Source organism: Topomyia yanbarensis, chromosome 3 (genome assembly GCF_030247195.1).
Source record: "Topomyia yanbarensis strain Yona2022 chromosome 3, ASM3024719v1, whole genome shotgun sequence".
Classification (NCBI taxonomy): domain Eukaryota; kingdom Metazoa; phylum Arthropoda; class Insecta; order Diptera; family Culicidae; genus Topomyia; species Topomyia yanbarensis.
Window position 1 is genome coordinate 191186311 of NC_080672.1, and position 22790 is coordinate 191209100.

At 39.8% G+C, this 22790-nt stretch overlaps 1 protein-coding gene across 21 annotated transcripts in view; it reads left to right on the top strand.

Annotated features, from left to right (window-relative positions):
* The window catches only part of LOC131690091 (uncharacterized), a 547209-nt gene that overhangs the window by 297824 nt on the left and 226595 nt on the right, over positions 1-22790 (top strand). The gene's annotated exons all lie outside the window — the stretch shown is intronic.

Here is a 22790-nt window from a genome sequence, read left to right on the forward strand (position 1 = left end):
TATATATATATATATATATATATATATATATATATATATATATATATATATATATATATATATATATATATATATATATATATATATATATATATATATATATATATATATATATATATATATATATATATATATATATATATATATATATATATATATATATATATATATATATATATATATATATATATATATATATATATATATATATATATATATATATATATATATATATATATATATATATATATATATATATAGTGAGTAGTGAGTACCCGAAACCTCGATGCAGGGATATGATTTAAATAAAGAGGACAGTTAAAATTGAACTTTCAAACCGATACGTCGTGCACAATAAAGCCTGTTTTTTATTCCTAGTTTCCCTACCGAAGGAGGAAAAAACGACCTTGGCAAGGTCGTGAGTTGGAAGTATATGCACCCAAGTGCAGTCAGGTATCCAGCACATAAGCGTTTCTACAACTTTGGTGAGAAAGTGGGAAAGCTAAGACCGGACTGCCACAACACGAGATAAGTGCAAGCTTGTAATTAGCTGGACCCAGGTCGAATTCACGGGCACGTGCTATTAGACAACACGTCACTTAGTGCAGTGAAACGCTGATCCCTTCGATCGCCGAAACCGGTGAAGTAATCCCTCAGATACCGGCATATATGTCATTGGTGTTATCATCTGATCCTTCGAACTGGATCTGAGGACATCCCATCGAAGAGTTTAGTGTGCCGTTGTATCAAATGCCCCATTACTGTATTCAATTGGTTTGTGCACGACTAGTCACAATAGAATTGAATGGTGGTTCTATTGTCAGAAGATTGTAATTGCTCGATAAAACGTGGTTGGTCACACCATCGCATAGTAACTCTAAACACACGTGTGGTGACAAAGATATCAAAATCGGTACAAATAAAAGTAGCAATTGTGAACTGAAGTGATTTTACTTGACAACTATTAGTGAGCTACTTACAAAAATATCCGCCGGTAAGAAGAATTCGTCCGCGTCGAGAAGGGAATTTTTCGTACTCGTCCGCGTCGGGAAGGAGCTATTCGTATTCGTCCGCGTCGGGAAGGAGATACTCGTATTCGTCCGCGTCGGGAAGGAGCAACCGCAATCGTTCGTAAGTGTTGATTTGATTGATACCTCGAGTGCGAGAGAGCAGTGAACCAAAACGCCAGACAAAAAATCGGACAAGAAGTTGCTAGAGCTAACTGTGAGGCGAAAGGGATTGTTTATTCTACGTGATTCCGTTCGCAAGTTTATACAAAGTTACGACGAAGAACGGGATGCATGCCAGATACCAGTTCGCATCGAATCTTTAGACAGTGTCTACAAAGAGTTTATGGAGGTTCAAACAGAGCTTGAGCGTTTGGATGACTACGAAAATTTATAATTTAACCTGATAGAACGAGCGGATTTTGATACAAGGTATTGTGAGGCAAAGGGTTTTCTGTTGGCCAAACGAATCGATCCTAATCAAACGATCCTGAACGCATCGATCAACGCCAATCATCAACCATCTGCTTCTACATTCCATCTACGATTGCCGAAAATTGATCTACCCAAGTTTGACGGGAACTTCACTCGCTGGCTTTCCTTCAAAGACACGTTTTTCTCCATGGTACATAGTAACGCAGACATCCCAACAGTCGTCAAACTCCAATATTTACTGCAGTCGTTAGCGGGAGCTGCTCGTAAGCCTTTTGAAAGTGTGGACATTGAAGCCGATAACTACACTATTGTCGTCGATGCTCTGTTAAAAAGATACGATAACCGCAAATTTCTGAAACGACAGTTATTCCGGACAACTTGCACCTATCAACTTGCACCTATCAAAAGGGAGTCTGCTCACGAGCTACATGAGCTTGTAGACGAATTTCAAAGACACGTGAAAACGCTAGAAAAGTTAAACGAACCAATCGAGTAATGGAATACACCGATAGTATACATGCTGACCAATAAACTGGATCCAGTCACGTTGCGTGCGTGGGAAGAAAAAACAAGTGAAGATGACGATGTAAAATATGACGAACTCATAGAATTTCTATACCGGCGAGCTCGAATAATCAACTCTGTTGCAACTGATATACAACAACGTCCTCCAATTGGTCAATCGCGGGTACCCTGCACATCATCCAGCAACAAGAGAAATTTACCTTCCAAGATTGTCGTAAACGCTGCCACTTCCGAAGCCACACGCAATGTGCCCTCCTGTTTCTTCTGCACAGAGCGACATTTCCTATTCCAGTGTCCTGTGTTCGCAAAAATGTCCATTCAGCAGCGTCGTGAATTGGTATCTCAACGGAAGCTATACTGGAATTGTTTCCGATCCAACCATCAAGCCAGGAAATGCAGCTCCAAATATTCCTGTCGTACATGCTGCGAAAAGCACCATACACTTCTGCATATAAGCTCTTCAACCCAGAAAAGCTTCTCCAGCCCAGTTGTAATAGCGCCAACCCAAGAGCCTCCTCCGTTAGCCACATCCCCGATCACTCAGCCTGGCCCCATAAGGGCTGAAGTTGGCGTACCAGCCCTCTCGCATTCCGCAACAGTATTGCTAGAGACCGTTGCAGTTAATGTCGTCGACAATCAAGGCAAAGAGTTTCAAGCCAGAGCCCTATTGGACTCAGCATCAATGTCGAATTTCGTGTCGAAAGAATTCGCCAGGTTACTTTCCAACCCCCAGGAAATTATTGATGTCGCTGTCGCTGGTATCGGTCAGTCACAAAGGAAACTAAATCGTATCGTTACTGCCACCGTAAAATCTCGCACAAACCGTTTCTCCACAAAGATGAAATTTCTCCTCGCAGATTTGCCGACAATGCCCGTTGACCATCGCTTTTGGAACTTGCCAAATGTTCCTCTCGCTGATCCCAAGTTTCATGTTCCTGGCAGAATTGACATTATCATTGGAGGAGAAACCTATTGGATGTTGCACACTGGTAAAAAGGTCCTGCTTGGCCCCGATCAACCCTTCATGGTAGAAATCCGCTTTGGGTAGACGATGTCTGGTACTGTTATTCCGGAATCTACCACGCCACCAGTTTGCAATGTATCGACGCAAATCGATCGCCTTGAAACTGCTATCCAGAAGTTTTGGGAACTGGAGACCCTGTCCTCCGGGCTTGCCCACTCACCCGAAGAAAGGCGCTGCGAAGAGATATATGCCACTACCATTACTCAAGAACCATCAGGAAGGTACATTGTCCGCTTACCCAAAAGTGAAAATACAGATGTCGTCCTTGGTGAATCGCGGTCGATCGCCGAACAAAGATTTTTCAGTCTAGAACGTCGTTTAAGCAAAGAACCTGAGGTCTACGACGCTTACCGCAGATTTAAGAAGGAATATGAGGACCTAGGCCACATGCGGAGGCTTTCTGAACCGATCGACAATACAGAACCGCACTGTTTCCTGCCTCACCACCCGGTCTTTAAATCATCCAGTACAACGACAAAGACGAGGGTTGTCTTTGATGCATCGAGCAAGACAACATCCGGATATTCATTAAACGATATGCTAATAGTCGGCCCAGTCGTGCAGCACGACCTGCTTTCCTTGATAATGCGGTTCCGCACACGAGCAATAGCGTTAGTGTCCAATATTGAGAAAATGTGCCGCCAGATTATTTTACACCCCAAAGATCAAAAACTCCAGCGAATTTTGTGGCGATCTAGTCCAGACGAGCCAGTATCCTCCTTTCAACTTCAAACTGTCACCTACGGGACAACTTCAGCTCCATACCTGGCAACAAAAACAATTCAGCAAGTGGCCACCGTCGCCAGAGATTCGTTCCCCGTCGCTGCAGATGCAATTGCCGATGACTTTTATGTAGACGAGTTCCTGTCTGGAGCTGATGACATTCCATCTGCCAGCCAACTTCGTCGAGATGTTACAAACATTTTAGGATCCGCTGGCTTCGCATTGAAAAAGTGGGCTTCAAATGCTCCAGAAATTTTCGAAGAGATTCCAGTGGAAGATCGAGCAGTCCAACCTGTATGCGAGTTACAAGACGAGCAAGCTATATCAACGCTTGGGCTCATATGGGAGCCAGCTTCCGACACGCTAGGGTTTAAAGTACAGCTTCCATTGTCCGCTGTCAACCTAACTAAAAGAAATGTTATGTCGTACATCGCAAAAATATTTGACCCGCTCGGACTTGTTGGGCCCACAATTACTAAAACCAAGCTCTTTATGCAGCGCCTGTGGGCACTGAAAGATTCCAACAACCAACGTTTAGGGTGGGACCAACCATTACCAGCAAGGATCCAGGAGGAGTGGAAGGGATTTCACAATACCATCGACCTACTTTGTCAAGTTCGAGTGCCTCGATTCGTCCCACGCACTGATGTGCCTATTATCCAGCTGCATTTCTTCGCAGATGCTTCAGAAAAGGCGTATGGGGCATGCTGCTATGTTCGTGCGGAGAATTCATCAGGAACTTCAGTACAGTTACTTGCATCCAAATCCAAGGTTGCACCGTTGTCGATCACAACCTCTATCGCCAGACTAGAACTTTGTGCAGCTCGTCTTTCGGTTCAACTATACAAGAAAGTCACCGGAGCATTAAAAAGGCCGTTCAGTGCTGTTTTATGGACGGATTCCACTACAGTCCTGCACTGGTTAAATTCATCACCTAGTCGATGGAAACCTTTCGAGGCCAACCGTGTATCCCAGATCCAGCAAGCTACCGAAATAAGCAACTGGAGACATGTTCCAGGTAATGACAACCCAGCGGATCATATTTCCCGTGGTTTAACGCCAGTCGAGATTCTCAACTCATTACTTTGGTGGTATGGACCGCCGTGGCTGTCGTCGTTTCCTCGTACGTGGCCTAGTACTCCGTCATATATAGAATCTGTTGAAGCAGCAAAGGAAGGCCGTAAAGTCCCTGTCGTTGCCATGACAATTATCGAAACCAACTTCTGCGAACTATTTTTCTCCCGTTACTCCAACTACACGCGGTTGAAACGAATCGTTGCATATTGTTTGCGCTTTATTAATAAACTACGTGATCGAGCCACTGCACGCTGCCTAACGTCAAGGGTACATCAAGAAGAAGATACGGGGTGTTCGATTGCAATGTTGGCTTCCGAAGAACTACAACAAGCAGAAGTCACACTTTGCCGCCTAGCACAACGTGAAAGCTTCCCTGAAGAACTAGCCAATGTTGCGGAAGGAGAACGCGTCTGCAAGACCTCAATATTGAAATTTCTCAGCCCAATTATTGATCATAACGGAGTTCTACGTGTCGGCGGAAGGCTGCGCTATGCAAACATTTCAGATTCCGCCAAGCATCCTATCCTGCTTTTGTCCAAGCATCCACTTTCTACATTATTAGCCAACCAATGCCACAAGGCTCTTCTTCATGCAGGGCCACAGTTAATGTTAACTACGCTACGTTCGAAGTTTTGGATCTTGGGTGGTCGTAACCTAGTCAGAAAAACCTACCACAAATGCATCACTTGCTTCCGAGCTAAACCAATTCTGGTCCAGCAGAGCATCGCCGACTTACTAGCTTCCAGAGTCTCGCCTACCCGGCCCTTTTCCGTTTGTGGGGTGGATTATTGCGGACCATTGTATGTAAAATCCGTTGTCCGAAAGCAAGGCCCGCGAAAGGTTTACGTAGCCATCTTTATTTGTTTCGCTACACGAGCTGTCCATATCGAGCTCGTTAGTGACTTATCGACAGCTGCATTTCTCTCAGCACTGCGTCGGTTAGTTTCACGGCGGGGAAAAATCATCGAACTTAATTCGGATAACAGAACAGCCCTTAAGGGTGCGTCGCATGAGCTGCATCGGATCTACAGAATGCTGAAAATTGACCAAACTGACCGGAACCAGATTTTTAGTTGGTGTGGCAATAACGAAATACGTTGGCGTTTTATTCCACCCAGACCGCCCCATTTTGGCGGGCTGTGGGAGGCCGCAGTAAAGTCTGCCAAAACCCACCTTCTGAAGGAAATGGCAAACGTTACGCTTCTCTACGAAGATATGCTCACCCTCCTAGCACAAGTTGAAATGTGTTTAAACTCTCGGCCGTTGACACAATTGCCATCAGATCCCGCAGATGCTGAAGTTTTAACACCAGGTCACTTCCTTATTGGATCCAGTTTCCAATCTGTCCCCGAGCCCAGTTACAAAAACACACCAGATAACCGCTTATCACATTGGCAACAAACCCAAAAACACTTTCATCGAATTTGGTCGCGATGGTATCCGGAGTATATTCAACAACTTCAGACAAGAGCTTCCAAGGGATGCAACCCACCAGTCGACATTCAGCCAGGAAGAGTTGTTATTCTGAAGGATGAAAATTTGCCACCGTCACAGTGACCGCTTGCCAAAATCGTCACGATTCACCCAGGAGATGATGGAATTACACGCGTCGTAACGCTCAAAACGCAATCTGCAGAAAACATCGTTCGTCCCGTCTCTAAAATAGCTCTACTTCCTCTATCAAATGATCCTGATACACCGGTTTACCAACTTCAAAAGGACAACTAGAGCAATGTCGCTCGAGGTGCATTGGAATAAATTAAAGGTAATTGCAATTCCAATACGTACAATCTCCCCGAATGATCTACCTGGTCCTTTGTTTTCCGGTTCACTACGAGACTCACCACTATTCTTCAATGCTCGCACAACTGCATCGTGCCAACTGCAAGGCTAGTTCGAGACTTTGGATTTTAGTCGAACCTCTGTCGGCAAAATGGATTTGAGCAGTCACATGCTGTAGTTCAACAAGAAGAGCATTATAAAAATTTGTAAATAGCTGTACATAGTTTTGAAATTTCTTAGATATTCCAAGGTAGCCGGAATGATTAATACTAAAGAGAATTCAAATTGTAGAACATTAATATTCAAATTTGCTTAACCTAATGTCATTAAATGAACTCAATTTCTTATCTACTGTGAGCAACCAGTGCTCCCTATATATATATATATATATATATATATATATATATATATATATATATATATATATATATATATATATATATATATATATATATATATATATATATATATATATATATATATATATATATATATATATATATATATATATATATATATATATATATATATATATATATATATATATATATATATATATATATATATATATATATATATATATATATATATATATATATATATATATATATATATATATATATATATATATATATATATATATATATATATATATATATATATATATATATATATATATATATATATATATATATATATATATATATATATATATATATATATATATATATATATATATATATATATATATATATATATATATATATATATATATATATATATATATATATATATATATATATATATATATATATAAGCTAAGCCTTAATGCCGAGACTTTATATAAAAAAACTTTTATTCGAAAAACTAATCTAGATTCTACACTGTCACCTTATAAACTAAATATAATAAACTCGTCAATCGCCTTTTATTAGTTGAACCTGCTGAATCGGCGTTCCTCCGGGTGGCGTGATTCCGCCGTTCCCACGTCAGGTGAAACTTGCGTAGCTCATCGCTTATCCTCGCGCGTGCACTGGGCTTGGCCTGGATACCTGTTGTTGCTATGGGCTCTGGTGGATGTGTTGATGTTGGCAGGTGGCGGGAACCGTCGTAACGTCTCCCCCTAAGTGTCAGGCGTCCTCGGTTGACTTTGTTGATCCGTCGATGAACGTGAATTTGGTTGGGAAAAATGATTTTGCCAAACTAGGTGATTTTTCCTTCTGCTGGTTAACTATTGTTTCCCTTAGATGCTCATCTGTTGGCTCCGGGTTACTTCTTGAGGTGTGTAGAGTGACTGTGTCCTCCTCCTTGGCTGGGTGAGGTTGTTTCCTGTTCTGGTTTTTGTATCTACGAATGCAGAAGATGATTAGTGGTAACGACACAAGAGAGGCCATAAATATTCCTCCAAGTGTCTGGGAGCTGGTCATGTGGATTTTAAGGTTTTTGATTTCCTCCAAATTGTTGATATTCATCTGGTGCAACTCTTCCGAGTCCGTCCTTTGCTTGGTTACTATTATCTCTTTGCCGAAGATTGGTGTAAGAATTTCGTACTGTTCGGTCTGTCTGGGGTTACTTTTAAATGTAAAGTTCTGCACTGTAATTGTGCAGTTACCTGTTTCGATTATTGTTGGTGTTGCTATGATGCGTGAGTCGCCGCATGAGTCCTCGATGTAAACTGTTTTGTCTGTGTCGACAAGTATGGTTCCGAGACTAATTTCCTTGATGATTGGTTGGTCTGGTTGATTGTACGTTGAACATCTGGCCTTCTGGTTGGTGAGTATGTTGAAGACGCATTCATCGTTCAGTGGATAGCTATTGTCACAGATAAAACACCTTTCCTTTTGCTCGTAAAACGTGTGTTGATGCTGGGCCACATAGCGAATATTCGTATCGATTCTACTTCCGTTTGTGTTGATAGGTTCCAGCTGCATCAGTCTGTACTGCTTCTGCTCGATTATAGGAATTTTGATGATTATGATGATGTGGTTATTTTGCAAAGAGGCGATTGACTGAACGAATTTATAGATTTCATCCTCAAATTTAATATTAATTTGTTGATTTTCTAAAACTTTCCAAATATACTCTCTGTCATTTAGGCTCAAAATGTTTCTGTTTAAATGATTCGATTTCGAAAAAACTATCTGTTCTTCTAGGTCTTCTAGTGTTTTAATCAATATATCTAGGTTCAAAATGAGGTTAATCTGTTCGAGATCTTTTGTAAGTTTTAAATTGTCTTGATCGATTTGTATTTTGATTGATCTCAATGTTTTCGAAACTTTGTTGACCGTGGATTGAAGTAAATTATTGATTTTGATCTGTTTTGACTGGTTTTCTATAATTTTATTGCTGATATGTTCCAGTATTTCAAAATTTTGATTAATTAACTCTAGACTTGACGTTCAAGTCCTACGCCTCAACCTGTACTACGTCCGTCACATCTGGAGTACACTTGTCCCGAGCCGCAAATTAAACGAATTCAACGAAAATATATTTCTGCTTTTTCCTGAGTAAGTTTAAACAATGGATGCCTCTTCGGTTTGTTTTGCTTGCACTTGCGAATTGGATAAAGCAGATGAAATCGTATGCAGTGGATTTTGTACATCTTCATTCCATCTAAAGTGTGTAAAACAATCTACTGTCATACGCGATTCAATCGCAAAGTCTTCCAACCTATTCTGGATGTGCAATGCCTGTTCGAAAATGATGCAAAATGCTACTTTCCGGCAAACCATCTCATCAACCAACAATGCCATGGACGCCATTAGTGTGGAACACAATAAGGCACTGTTGGAGCTTAGGAATGAGATGGAGCAGAATAGCACGAAATTAAATAAAATTTTGCAGCACATTCCAGCCGTGCTAAACGAAAAAATCGGCCGTAAGGGTAGCTCCAGCAGCTCCCGAAAACGTCCCCGCTTGGAGGGCGATTGTGATCAGTCCTCTCCTAACGTTAATGAAGGCACCAAAGACATCGATTCCAACGTGAAAATTCCACTGGCAGTAAAAAAATCAGGCGAAGAATTGTTTTGGCTTTACCTGTCTGGTTTTGACCCGAAGGCTACAGAGGAAGACATACGAAATTTAGTGCAGCAAAACCTCAACACCAGCGAGACTGTTGACGTCCGTAAGTTAGTTCCCAAGGGCAAAAATCTTGAAGAACTTTCCTTCGTGTCGTTCAAAGTCGGAGTTGGATTACAGCTGAAAACGGTCTCCCTGTTAAAATCCCCCTGGCAGAAGGGAATAATCTTCCGTGAGTTTGATTTTCACACGCGATCTACGTTTCGGTTTCAATCACAACAGCAGATATGAAATAACAACAACAATCAGCACCACCCCGCTCACTGCATGTATCTCGCCAATGGCTAACACTAATCAGACGGTACACTCGCAATTAAAATCACAGAGCTCTGAATCCGACCCGACTACCGATAACGAAACAAAACGCCCATTCACAATCTTTTATCAGAACACAAGAGGTTTCCGGTCATAGACCCGGCAACTCTTCGGAGCCCTTTCGACTACTGATTATGACGTTGTGGTGTTTACCGAAACATGGCTCAACGACAATATACTTAATACTGAGCTGACCGATGAGTATGCAATATATCGTTGTGATCGAAATTCTTCCACAAGCCGGCACAGTCGTGGTGGTGGTGTTTTGATAGGCATAAAGAAAAACAATCGAAGCAATATTGTAGCTATCGATGGGGCTGAGTCTCTAGAGCAGATTGCCGTTCGAGTCACATGTGGGACCGTATCTATCGTTATTTGTGTGATTTACCTACCACCAAATTCCGAGTTCGCTTTATATGAGCAGCATGCCGCCTGTGTGGATAAGCTGCTCAATCACATTGATGATCGTACTAGGGTTGTTGTTCTCGGTGATTATAATTTACCGTTGCTACGCTGGAGTTTTGATGACGAAATCGGATGCTTTATCCCTAATAATGCATCCTCTGAGCACGAGCTGTTGTTAGTCGAAACTATGATCGCTTCTGGTTTACAACAAGTAAACTACCTGACGAATGACAATGGAAGATTACTTGATTTAGCCTTTGTAAGTAGTGCCAGTGATATTGAAGTCATAGAACCACCCGTACCGCTAATGAAATTGGATCGTCATCATCATCCGTTTGTTTTGACCATTAAGACTCTTTACGGTTCACCAGTGATTGACGATGTAGATGTGTGGTATGATTTTAATCAATGCGATTATGACGAGCTAAATGCGAGAATCTCAAACATCAATTGGATTGAAATATTATCACTGGGTACTCTCGACGAGGCTGTGGACAGGTTTTATCGCGAATTGGACTTAATTTTTCAACAACACGTGCCTCTGAGAAGACGAAAGCGCCGTTGCACAAATAAACGCCCCTGGTGGAACGATGAGCTGCGCAATCTGCGAAATCGGTTAAGGAAGGCTCGTAAACGATTTTTCCGGAAAAGAGGTGAAGATGATAAATCGTTTGTGCGAGATTTAGAGCGACAATTTCAATCATTGAATGCATCTTGCTTTCAATCATACATTTCACGACTTGAGAGTAACATGAAGGACGAGCCGAAGCAATTTTGGGCTTATTTGCGGACCAAAACATCCACCCGTGGTTTTCCTGAAAACGTGAACTACCGTGACAGGACCTCAACGACACCTGCAGAGTCAGCAAATCTATTCTCGTCTTTCTTTCAAAGTGTGCTAAGTAATAACCCACCACCTTTGTCTGAATCGTACCTGAGTAGTCTGCCGACGTTCTCCTTGAATTTGCCTGTAACATCTTTCACCGAACGCGAAGTGTACACCAATCTACGTGGTGTTGACGGTTCAAAGGGACCAGGATCGGACGGAATACAACCATGTTTTGTCAAGGAATGCTCTTCATCGTTAGCTGTACCGATATCCATGCTTTTCAATCGCTCTCTCGGTGAAAGTATTTTTCCCGCCAAGTGGAAGGAGGCTTTAATAACACCAATTCATAAAGCCGGTAACGTCCATGACGTCATAAATTACAGAGGAATTTCAATCCTGAGCTGCCTCCCAAAAGTTTTTGAAAGTATGCTGTTAGATATTCTCTACCCTGCAGTAAAACACATCATCACTACAGATCAGCATGGGTTTTTTAGAAAGCGCTCAACAACGACGAACTTAATGAGCTATGTGTCAACGCTGATTGATAAATTAGAGAAACGACAACAAATTGATGCAGTGTATGTTGATTTCTCCAAAGCCTTCGATCGCCTTCCTCATCAGCTAGCTGTTGAAAAGTTGAGGCGAATCGGATTTCCGGACTGGCTGACCAATTGGATCTTCTCGTACCTTACAAACCGCAGTGCATCTGTGCGACTTGGAACTGTACTTTCAGACCCATTCGACATCACATCGGGTGTACCTCAAGGGAGTCACCTTGGACCTCTTCTCTTCGTGCTCTTTGTGAATGACATTTGCAGCGAATTGACATCGTGTAAGGTGATGTACGCAGATGATCTGAAAATTTATCGCATCATAACAACTCTGGTAGATTGTTGTGCACTTCAGATGGACATAGATAGGATCATGAGTTGGTGTGATAGAAACGGAATGACTATAAACATTCAGAAATGCAACATAATCACATTCACACGAATACTCTCGCCAATTACGTTTGAGTATGCAGTGAGCGCTGCCCCAGTAAAACGAGTTTCATCAATCAAGGACCTTGGTGTTATACTTGACCGTAAGCTACGTTTCATCGAACACTTCAATGCAGTTACTGCTAAAGCCTTTGCAGTACTAGGACTCATCAAACGAAACACCCAAGATTTCAACGACGTCTACTGCCTGAAGGCACTGTACATCAGTCTGGTACGCAGCATTCTAGAGTATGGAGTTATCGTTTGGGCCCCGTATCACACCGTACACATTAATCGCATAGAACGGGTGCAAAAGAGCTTCGTCCGGTATGCCCTTCGACGGCTTCCCTGGCGAAATCGATTTGAACTACCACCGTATGAGCATCGTTGTGCTCTTATCAACCTGCCTACGCTACGAAACAGGAGAGTTTTTCTGCAGCGACTTTTTGTGTTCGATCTTCTCGCTGACAACATTGACTGCCCTCTGCTTCTCGCTAAGCTGGACTTCAACGTTCCTGGTAGGTCTCTGCGGAGAATGGACTTCTTTCGGCGCTCTACTCATCGCACGCAGTACGGCCAGAATAACCCGGTGGATGTTTGCTGTCAGCTCTTCAATAGCGTTTTTTATCATTTCGACTTTAACTTAAGTAGAGAAATGTTCAAAGTGAAAATAGGTTTAAGTTAGTATAGTATTTCAGTCTGTACGAAAATTTATTAATTCGAAGACAATATAATATAATATAGATCTTCCTGATCTGGGTTACCTGCTACAAATTTTATAACTTTACCTAAAGCATTTACGAGTCCTCTTTTAAGTCTTCTAGGATAGAAGCCGGTCAGCTTTTCGTGCGCTTTTCTAATTTTAAACTGAAGGGTTTGTTCTAAATGGTCTGTGATATTAAGTTTCGTTGCTAGGGTCTCTATGTAGTTGATGTTTTGCCTGATATCGTCGAGATCAATTTTATGGATAAGTCTCTCGTAACCTACTCTTATCCTAACTGTATCTAGTTTGATTGTAAGTAGCCCATTTTTTGTTGATACGTCATGATAAGTCGTTGCAGTAATCAGTCGTACAAGTCTGAAAAGAGGCCAAGAAAATTACTTCTTAATTCTTTTTTTGTGAATTTTTACTCCGAACGAATCTTTGAAAGTTAGCTCGTTATTTTCTTGTACTCTAGAGATTTTGTAAGGTTCTTTGTCTTTTGTAATTCGTTGAGCGACTTTAACGTATACGTCTTTGCCCTGGTCTAGCTGTTTTGGTAATGATTTCCTCTTGTTCTCCTCTTCTACTTGTTTTTTTCTTTTCTCCATCATTACTAAAATAGCCGATTGGATCTTTTGATATTTTTGATATATGTCGTCAGCGTTCGTTTTGTTCTGGTAATTGAAGATTACCTGACGGGGTTTAAAACCTGTAGCAGAACGTATCGTGTTATTGTACAAGTCGGCCAAAATGTTTATTCTGTCATTGAGTTCCAAGTCAGTGTGTTTGTGATTCATGGTCCTGAATAATTCGATTAGCGTCGAGTGGAATCGTTCCACTATTCCGTTAGAGTTACTAGAACTCGCGTGGTGTAATTCAATGTTTAGGTCCTGGAGAAAACCGATAAAATCTATTGAAGTGAAACCAGGCTCTTGATCGCAAACTATTACTTCCGGTCTGCCAAAAACTCGAATGTGCTCCGTGATTGCTCTTTTAAGATCAATGATTGTTCTGGTTTCAAGAGGTATCACGTTTGCAAATTTTGAAAACGCGTCGACTACTGTTAGCATTTTTCTGCCTTTGATGAAAAAAATGTCGATATGAATCTTTTGGAAAGGATGATTTGTGTCATTCGTTTTTTGTATTAATTATGGAGGTTTCCTGTCGTATTTGCATTTCTTGCAGATAAGACAGTTGTTAATGAAAATTTTTAGCTTTTTGTCAATTTCCGGGAAAAAATAATCCGAAAGGATTTGTTGTTTATTTTCTTTCGTTCCTCTGTGTGCGTACTCGTGCACCTTCCGCACGATTTCGTCTTGTTCCTCTGGTAACCTGACGTCCTGTAAGAGTTCCTGTGAAATAAAGATCTTGAAGATTTTAGCATGAGAAAAGTGTTTTCTGTACGTTTCTTGGATTAGTTGGGTTAGTGATATGGGGCAATAGATGCAATTAACGCCTTTTGGGTTGAGCTTTCCTTTAAGAATTTTGACAAGAGATTCTTCATTATAGTCCGGTTTACAGATGGTGAATCTGTGATATTTAGGGAAGACTTCTTCGTGAGCTTCGATGTCGCTTCGTGAGATTTTGAAAATTAGTTGGGGTTTGAACATGTTAATCGGTTTTTCAGTTGTCCAGATATAATGGTTGTCGCTAGTGTCTGCTGAGTGCACTGTCTCTCCATCGCTCTCGTTTACATCTTCGTTCTCGTTGTCCTCCACGTTGTTTTGACTATTAGCATTTATATCGGTCGGTTTAAGTCTGGAGAGGGCATCTGCAACGACGTTTTCTCTGCCCGGTTTATAAATTATTTCGAAATCAAATTCACTTAAGTCTAATTTCCACCGTATAATTTTGGGGTTCGCGCAGGTCATGGAATAAATGAGAGGCTGGTGATCTGTGTTTAGTTTAAAACGTCTGCCGTAGAGATAGGGGCGGAAATGTTTCACTGCCCATATGATGGCTAAGAGTTCTTTTTCCGTGGTACAGTAATTTTCTTCGGCTTTGCTAAGTGTCCTAGATGCGTAGGCGATAGGGCGGTCTTTGCCAATTTGTCCCTGTGATGGGACTGCTCCGATCGCGAAGTCGCTCGCATCTGTTGTAAGGATGAATTCTTTTTCGAAGTCAGGGTAGGCCAAAATGGGGTCCATGGTTAAAAGGGATTTGCATTTTTCGAAGCATTGAATTATTTCTGGGGTGAATGTAAAGTCGGTATCACTTCGCAGTAGTTGTGTAAGGGGTTTTACCATTTTAGCAAAGACTTTAATAAAGCGGCGGTAGTAGCCGATAGTTCCCAGAAATTGTTTGAGCTCTTTTTCATTCTTCGGGATAGGCCAATTTTTAATCACTTCGATTTTGTCGCTATTTGGTTTGACTCCATTTTCGGTAACGGTGTGTCCTAAGAATTGAACTTCCCGTCTAAAAAAATAACATTTATCCAACTGTATTTTTAGGCATTTTTTCAGCTTTTGAAGTACTCTCTTAATATCTTTAACATGTTCTTCGAATGAGCTGGAAAAGATTATTATGTCGTCCATGTATACCAGACAACATATTCCAATAAATTCCTGAAGAACGGCGTCCATAACCCTTTGAAATGTCGCAGGGGCGTTCTTAAGGCCAAACGGCATTCTAGTGAATTCGTACTTTCCAGAACTCGCAGAGAAAGCCGTTTTCTCAAAATCATTTTTATCTAGTTGGATTTGGTGAAATCCGGAGACCAAGTCGATGGTAGAGAAATAGGTTGCTCTACCGAGTTTGTCTAATATTTCCGTGATATCCGGTATTGGATATCTGTCGGAAATGGTTTTCTCATTAAGTTTGTGATAGTCGATGACCAATCGAAACTTTTTTACTCCAGATGCGTCGACCTTTTTGGGTACTACCCATACGGGTGACGTATAAGGCGATATGGATTCTCTAATGATCCCGTCCTTAAGCATCTTTTGTATTTGTTTTTGCACCTCGCTTTCGAATATTTGCGGGTAGCGATATGATTTTGTGTGAATGGGGATATTATCTACCGTTCTGATTTTATGTTTAATCCGATGAGTGAATGACAATTTCTCTTCTTCGAAATATAAGGTTTCGGAATTATCGGAGATTATTTTTTCTAAAGCTTCCTTTTCCAATTTGTTTAGAGAATCGTCTTGTATTTTGAATTTGTTTTTCGCGCAAAATTTTGGTCCTTGAGTTTCTAGGAATTCATCATTTTCAAAACTGGTTTCATTGACGTTGATTTCCAGATTAGATTTCCTGTGATTTTCCACAGCTACGAAAGCGGAGTTATTTTTACTGTTATAGATACCAGGCAGGATAGAAAAGTCTCCCATGTTTCTCTCTTCCCCTATAATAAAATCTCCTTCGTTCACTGTTTTAATCTTGATGAACTGTACTTTCTGTTCATTGAGATTAATTTTCTGTGTTTCAGGAAATCGTTTCTTCAATTCAATAGTTTTCCTGCCAATTTTTAATTTATTTTTTCCGGTGTCTAGTTGAGCGTTCAGATCGCGCAGCGATTCATACCTAATCAGTCCGTCAAAGAACTGGTGGAATTTAAAAACATAAAATTTTATTTTTTTCTTTATTGAAAACGGATCAAACGATACGGACTGTTTGATCTCGAAGGTGCCGTTGATGTTGGTTACCTTGAGGCCTTTTTCTTTTTTCGCGTTTTCTAAATTAACATGTTCGGGTGATATGTAATTTTTGTTAGCGCCTGTGTCTATCAAAAATTTCATTTCGCCCTTTGTAGTCGAAATGGTTATGTAAGGAATAAAGTTGTTTATCTCTTTGCCTTTTCGGATCCGGCTATTTGAAAATTTATCTCATCCCCTACGAAATACTCGTCTTCGTCGGACTCAAATTTACATTCAACGGTTGGGTTTCTTCTGGTTCTTCGTCTGATTCTTCCGGATATTTGTTCCTTTTCCCTTCATTATTGTTAATTTGCATTTTCGAAATGTGATTTTTAATAGAAACGTCTTCGTCATTGGTCTTTTTGAACTTGCCAGAACTGGTTTTTTGTTGTCCTGAGTTGGAATTTTGGTTTTTGGTGTTATCATTTTTGAGAAGAGCGGAAGAAAATGATTTGTGCTCAGATTGATTTGCGATGATCGTTGACCAGGGGTATGATGTGCGCTGGATTCGCATGTTCTGAAAATAATAAAAACTGAAATGAGTAACTGCCACTGTTGCTCAAAAGTGCAAAACCATGTCATCTCTGCCCTTATAGGGTGATGAGCCCATTATCGCTATGTTTCTATTATCACGCTACCCATTTGAAGCCTTTGGTTAGAGCAGTGTCTGCCATCTTTGTTTAACGCATTGAATCAAATGGTAGCGTAACAATAGGGGCACTCGGTTCGTGTTTTCGTTGCGCTCAAACACGAGAATTTCACTGTTTTCAGCGCATGTATGTTATTATCTTGGTACTTAACAACGAAGCAAAGCTGTTGATGCCAATTTGTACGCATTCCATTGTTTGTAGGCCGAGTAATTAATGAATCAGTGCGGCGCCCTCCTTAGTATGGTGAAAATAGGCACTTCACCCTAGTTTATGGTAATTTAAACCTAGATACTTTTACTGCGAAATACTGATATGATATCACCTGATAGTACTGTTGATATGAGGAGTGCCAAAAATGATTGGCGGACGGCTTCTATCAGACAAATCTCGACAAACATATGATTACGGCCTAAAAGCCAACTGTCAAAATCCACTTTGAATGGAAATTCCAGACAAACCGTTACTAGTCAAACATAGTTCACAACAGTTTATGAAAGAGAAAACTTTTCTCTTTCGTTTACTACCAACATCTGTGATTGGCGTGTAACGGTTTGTCCGGATTTTCCATTCAAAGTGGATTTTAACAGTTGGCTTTTAGGCCGTAATCATATGTTTGTCGAGAAATGTTGAAATAACTTGTTAGCCAATGTTCCCATATAGGTAACTTTCTCCTGCGTGTAGTGCGCTTAAATAATCATTAACCGTTATTAACATTTATGAACTTATCTAGTGGCTAGAACTCGCATATCGCTGGTAAATTTAGGGTTGAGAGAACGCCGAAAGCTCAACATATTATCAACACATAATCATCACCCACCCCACCAATTTGATGATGCTATAAACTGTTCTCTCCAATATGCAGCATGTGATCAGTAGAAAGGCGAAAAGGAAACAGGTCGTTGAGCGTGCATTAGTATTTTCAGAGCGCACATGTATCCGAGTGGAGATGTCCTTTACATGTGTATTAGTGCGGAGTCATTTTAATACTAATACTCCGATAGTTAAATTCACTAATACATTCCCAACCGTGGGTTTGTGTAAGTTTTTGTGGTGTAATCGCCTTAATGCATTTTTGTCCCCGACCAATATCGCTTTATATGCATTATACCAGTTACAATGCAAAATTCTCATTAGAATCATGCTTATTCGCATGTAATTCATACGGTTCGCGTTTTGGGTGTAGAACTCACTGTCTCTTTATCAACACATTATGTTGTCTTTGAAATGAACTTATATATTGATTTTTGAGAAATAGTTAATTTATTATAAAAGTAATTCACAAAATGTTCTTAACATCGAATTCCTTGAATCACGTAGATGTGTTTTCATACCACGATATTCAAAATCGGTTTAGTTTTGCCCCTAAAACGCCAGTAAAGCAATACTCTGTATGAAACAATCTCATTTTTAGTTAGTGGAAATTGGTAAGCAAGGACTAAAAATACAAAATGTTTAATATCTCCGCCGCTTGTGTACGGATTTTCTATAGCTTGTTAGAAAGGTATTTTTAAAAGCGTTCTATTTTTGTGCAGCTTGTAAGACAATACTGTATTGTTCGAAAGTTATTTGCGAAAAACCTGCTGTGTTTTGACAAAATCGCCCATGTCTCAGAAAGTAAACAACATATCGAAAATCAAAAATAACTGTGTCAAATGGCAACGTTAGGCCTTTCATTTGAAACTAGTTTTATTAAGATCGGTTCAGCCATTGCTGAGATAATTACATGACATTTTGTACATACATACATACACACATACACACACACACATACAGACATTATCTCAATTTGTCGAGCTGAGTCGATTGGTATATGAGACTCGGCCCTCCGGGCCTCGGAAAAAGTTTTCAAAGTTTGAGCGAATCCTACACATTTCTTTTGTAAGAAATGTAAAAAGTTATTTGAAACAAACTTTTCCTTGTCCAAACTGATTTTTTAGTGTATTTTTATCGAAAACTAAACCAATGAAAGTCATAATCATCTCAGAATCCAATAAAACTCAGTTTGTCAAAAGATATTGTCCAATTTAGCAATTAAGGGTGTTTATACGCGATTAAAGAGTTTTTAAACTATATGGGGTTGGCTAGATCGGTAGTTACCGAAGAAGCTGGTTTCATTCCAGTAAAGGACATTCAGAATTTAAGCTGGCTTGAGGTTTCTGTCAGAATTTCGAATCAAATAAAACAACCGATCGCGGCTCATTGTTTCATTTAAAACTGATTGTGGCTGGTTTGACTAAGATTTACAGGTATGTTCCGTTGGGATCATTTTAGATGTTTTGATGGATTTTTTTTTCAAATTTACCCTTTGGTCGTTATAACACCTCGTACACTATTTTTGAACTTTATAACCTTGAATGTCATGTGCGTCATGATATCCAAAGCCATTGTTTAATATTGTGGTTGTAGTTGAAAACTGGAAAATCCAACCAGACACAATCGTATTTTCTTTTGTTTTTAGCAATGGAACACACTACTCCCGACGTCGTGAATTAGCATTGAACAAAAGAGAAAAAAAAATTGTCGCTGATAGGATTTTCCAGTTTTCAACAGTAACGATAATATTTTAACTGCACAAAAGATAGACAGATTAATGAATAGAGGAATCGGGGGCATGTCCGACACCGTGGGTAAGCCCGACACCTTAGAATGGCTTCATAAGCGGTAATAGAGCTAGAAAAGATTAATGGGGAAAACCAAGTGTTGAACATTATTTATTCACACCACATTTATTCACACATCGTATGCTTTTCCTCTTGCTACGCGATGATATTCCAGAAAGCATGCATTTGCATCACACATACTCATATACACATAATTACACTTTATCACTCATACACAACACATTTTTAATGAAAAAATTGGACAAAAAGAAAGCTAACAAGGGTGTCGCTCTTGCCACTTCGGGGTGTCGGTCTTACCCGCAGCGTTTTTAAAATGTTATTTTTCTCCTTTAGGCAACCAATAATTTTTAATGAATCCAATTTTTTGAAACACTGAAAAAATTATATCTCGTTAAGAACCATCTAAACAAGGATTATGCACAGAATATACAATTTTTGGAGCTTCGTGGTATTTTAGAAAAATGATTGCGCTTAGGGTGTCGGACTTGCCCTCGGTTCCCTTACTGAAATAGTAAAAAGTACTTCAACATGATACAGAAGAAATAAAGTCAGTAACTTGTAGGTCTAGCCGTTAAACGATAAGCTTGCGTATGTAAAAATTTAAAATCCTGCATCTTGAGCTATTTTACCTTTGCACTTCTACCCATATATTACCTCTACAAAGGATATAAAGGATAAGGATTGAACGATTCAATGATTGGATATGATGATTGAATCAAGATTAGACTCATCGAGTGGCTCGCAAACCAAAACAATAATATTCCAATCTGATTCACTCACATCCAAACATCATTCTTAGAAAATATTGAGAGAATGAGAGGCTCTCTGACTTAGAACGAACGGGAGTCAATTGAATGCCGCACAGCTGCTATCGCTAATGAGCTTTGCGACAAGCTCAGTGTATACTTCCTGGCGTTTACTTCGTGAGACAAACACAACGGTTGGTAGCATGAGATGTATCAGAAGATGAATACAGATGAATGAATTTCGAATGTATTTTTCCCATACCTGTTCGATACACCGAATCAATTAAATTACTAACAACCTATTATGGGCTTAGTCGCCGATCGGGATCTAACTTAACAAATGATTGTTAACAACTCCCGCCTTGGGCACTTCGAGAAGAATGAATTTCACATTTCCGGCCCATTTTGTTTGTTTTGAGATTAAACAGACGTGTACGTTTTCGGGCGGGTGCGGAAACTAAGTAACTAGCTCTGTGTTGAATTCTCTTCACTAACGCCACGCTCGCTGATATGGTGCATTTTTTGTAATTTAAATCGACCGTTTTTTCTCCAAGTGATGAAAATTCATTTCGTGTTACGTCTTATTTGTCTGTGATGCCGGGCTGATGCAACTGACATTGAAAATCTTTCCTGAGTGGGGCTAGATCACACGATGAATAATTTATTGCCCGTTTCATCTGTAGATAGACTTACGTGCACATTTTTAAAGCAGCAAAATAAATATCCTCACATTAAACTGCATGGGGGACACCAAATAAACAAACCGAACATCTTATGCACAATCCTAGAGAAGGCGTTAAATATTGTTTTTGTTAGCCACCGCAACAACCAAACTATGGTAGATGCGGTGTGAGCATATTTTCGTGTGACAAAATTATTTTGCTGTGAGTATTTTGGGGTAAAATTCTTACCCTTGACTAGTGACCTAGGGAAAATTGTCGGATCGATGTTTTTTGAGGGAATTCCCTCATAGTGTTATGTCTGTTAGTCTGTGATTCTAGTTCATAACTTGATGAAACATTGATTTGTATTAACTTTATTGACTAAAAAGTCAAGAATTGAACGATGTGCAACGATTTTCGTAAGTTCTCGTCGTGTTATCGTGATACTTTAGTCTTGAGCTTACCGTCGGATTTTTTACACAGAGTCACGTGTCTTATAGTTTTCTTAATTATTTCACGGACATGAATTGTGGCTAAGTAATGTATTTTTGGTGCTCAGCGCAATTTCATTTAATTCCGAACATTACACTGAATCTTAACGAAAGAATAGCAGGGTTACATGTCCTAGTAGTTTCCTTGTATCTAATACTCGCGCCTATGAGACTGGTTGCTAGCAGTTGTATACAATAACTCACATAGAAATTTCAAAACCAAAGAGCAGAGCGAATAATCCATGAATAATAGTCTGAGTTCCTTGTAATTGTTCACGTAAGTATATTAAGATTATGTGGAAAATTAATTACTTCATGAAATATATCATGAACAGTTTCACGAGCTCGACTGGTGAATCGTGTCTAGTATATTAGGAATCATGAATCGGTTAAAAAATCAATGAATAATAACACTACGTTCCAGTGAAATTGACTACGTGCAAAGATTCACAGGCACATAATCGTAAATTTCATTAACAATATTTTGAATGTGGAAGTGTTTTTTTTGAATTTGTGGACCATTCCACGCGCACGAATGGTGAATTGTACCTTATATACTCGCAATCATAACCAGTTGACGAAGCAAGAATGAATCCATCAATTATATTCCGAGTGTCGTGTAATAATTTTCGAGAAACTATCACGACTTTGTTAATTTTGTGATCTAATTCACAACCACTAATACCAATTAAAGAGCAATATGTGATAAATAATGAATCAGTTAATGTCGTATATTCGGACCATAGACAATGTTCCTAGATTTGTGGATAAAATTATGATTCAACGATTTTCGAGTTCGCGACTTGTCGGCGTGAGAAACAGGCGTCGGCGGCGCGCCGCCGGTCTACCTTTCGGCGTCGGCGCTTGGTAAAATTTACCGGCAGCGGCGGCGTGGCGTAGCGGCGCACAGGTCTATACGTCTTAAAAGGGACTCCGCCAACTTAGTCCTGAGTTTCGCTATAATAGTGCAAAGGCTCGAACGGTTACTAAATATTTGATTGAACTTTTTTTTTGTTTATTAGGGCTTTAACCAGGATTGAACTCTAAACAAAATTCTTAACTATTTTCTTAATTTAAATCCTTAATCATTTTCTTATTGCAG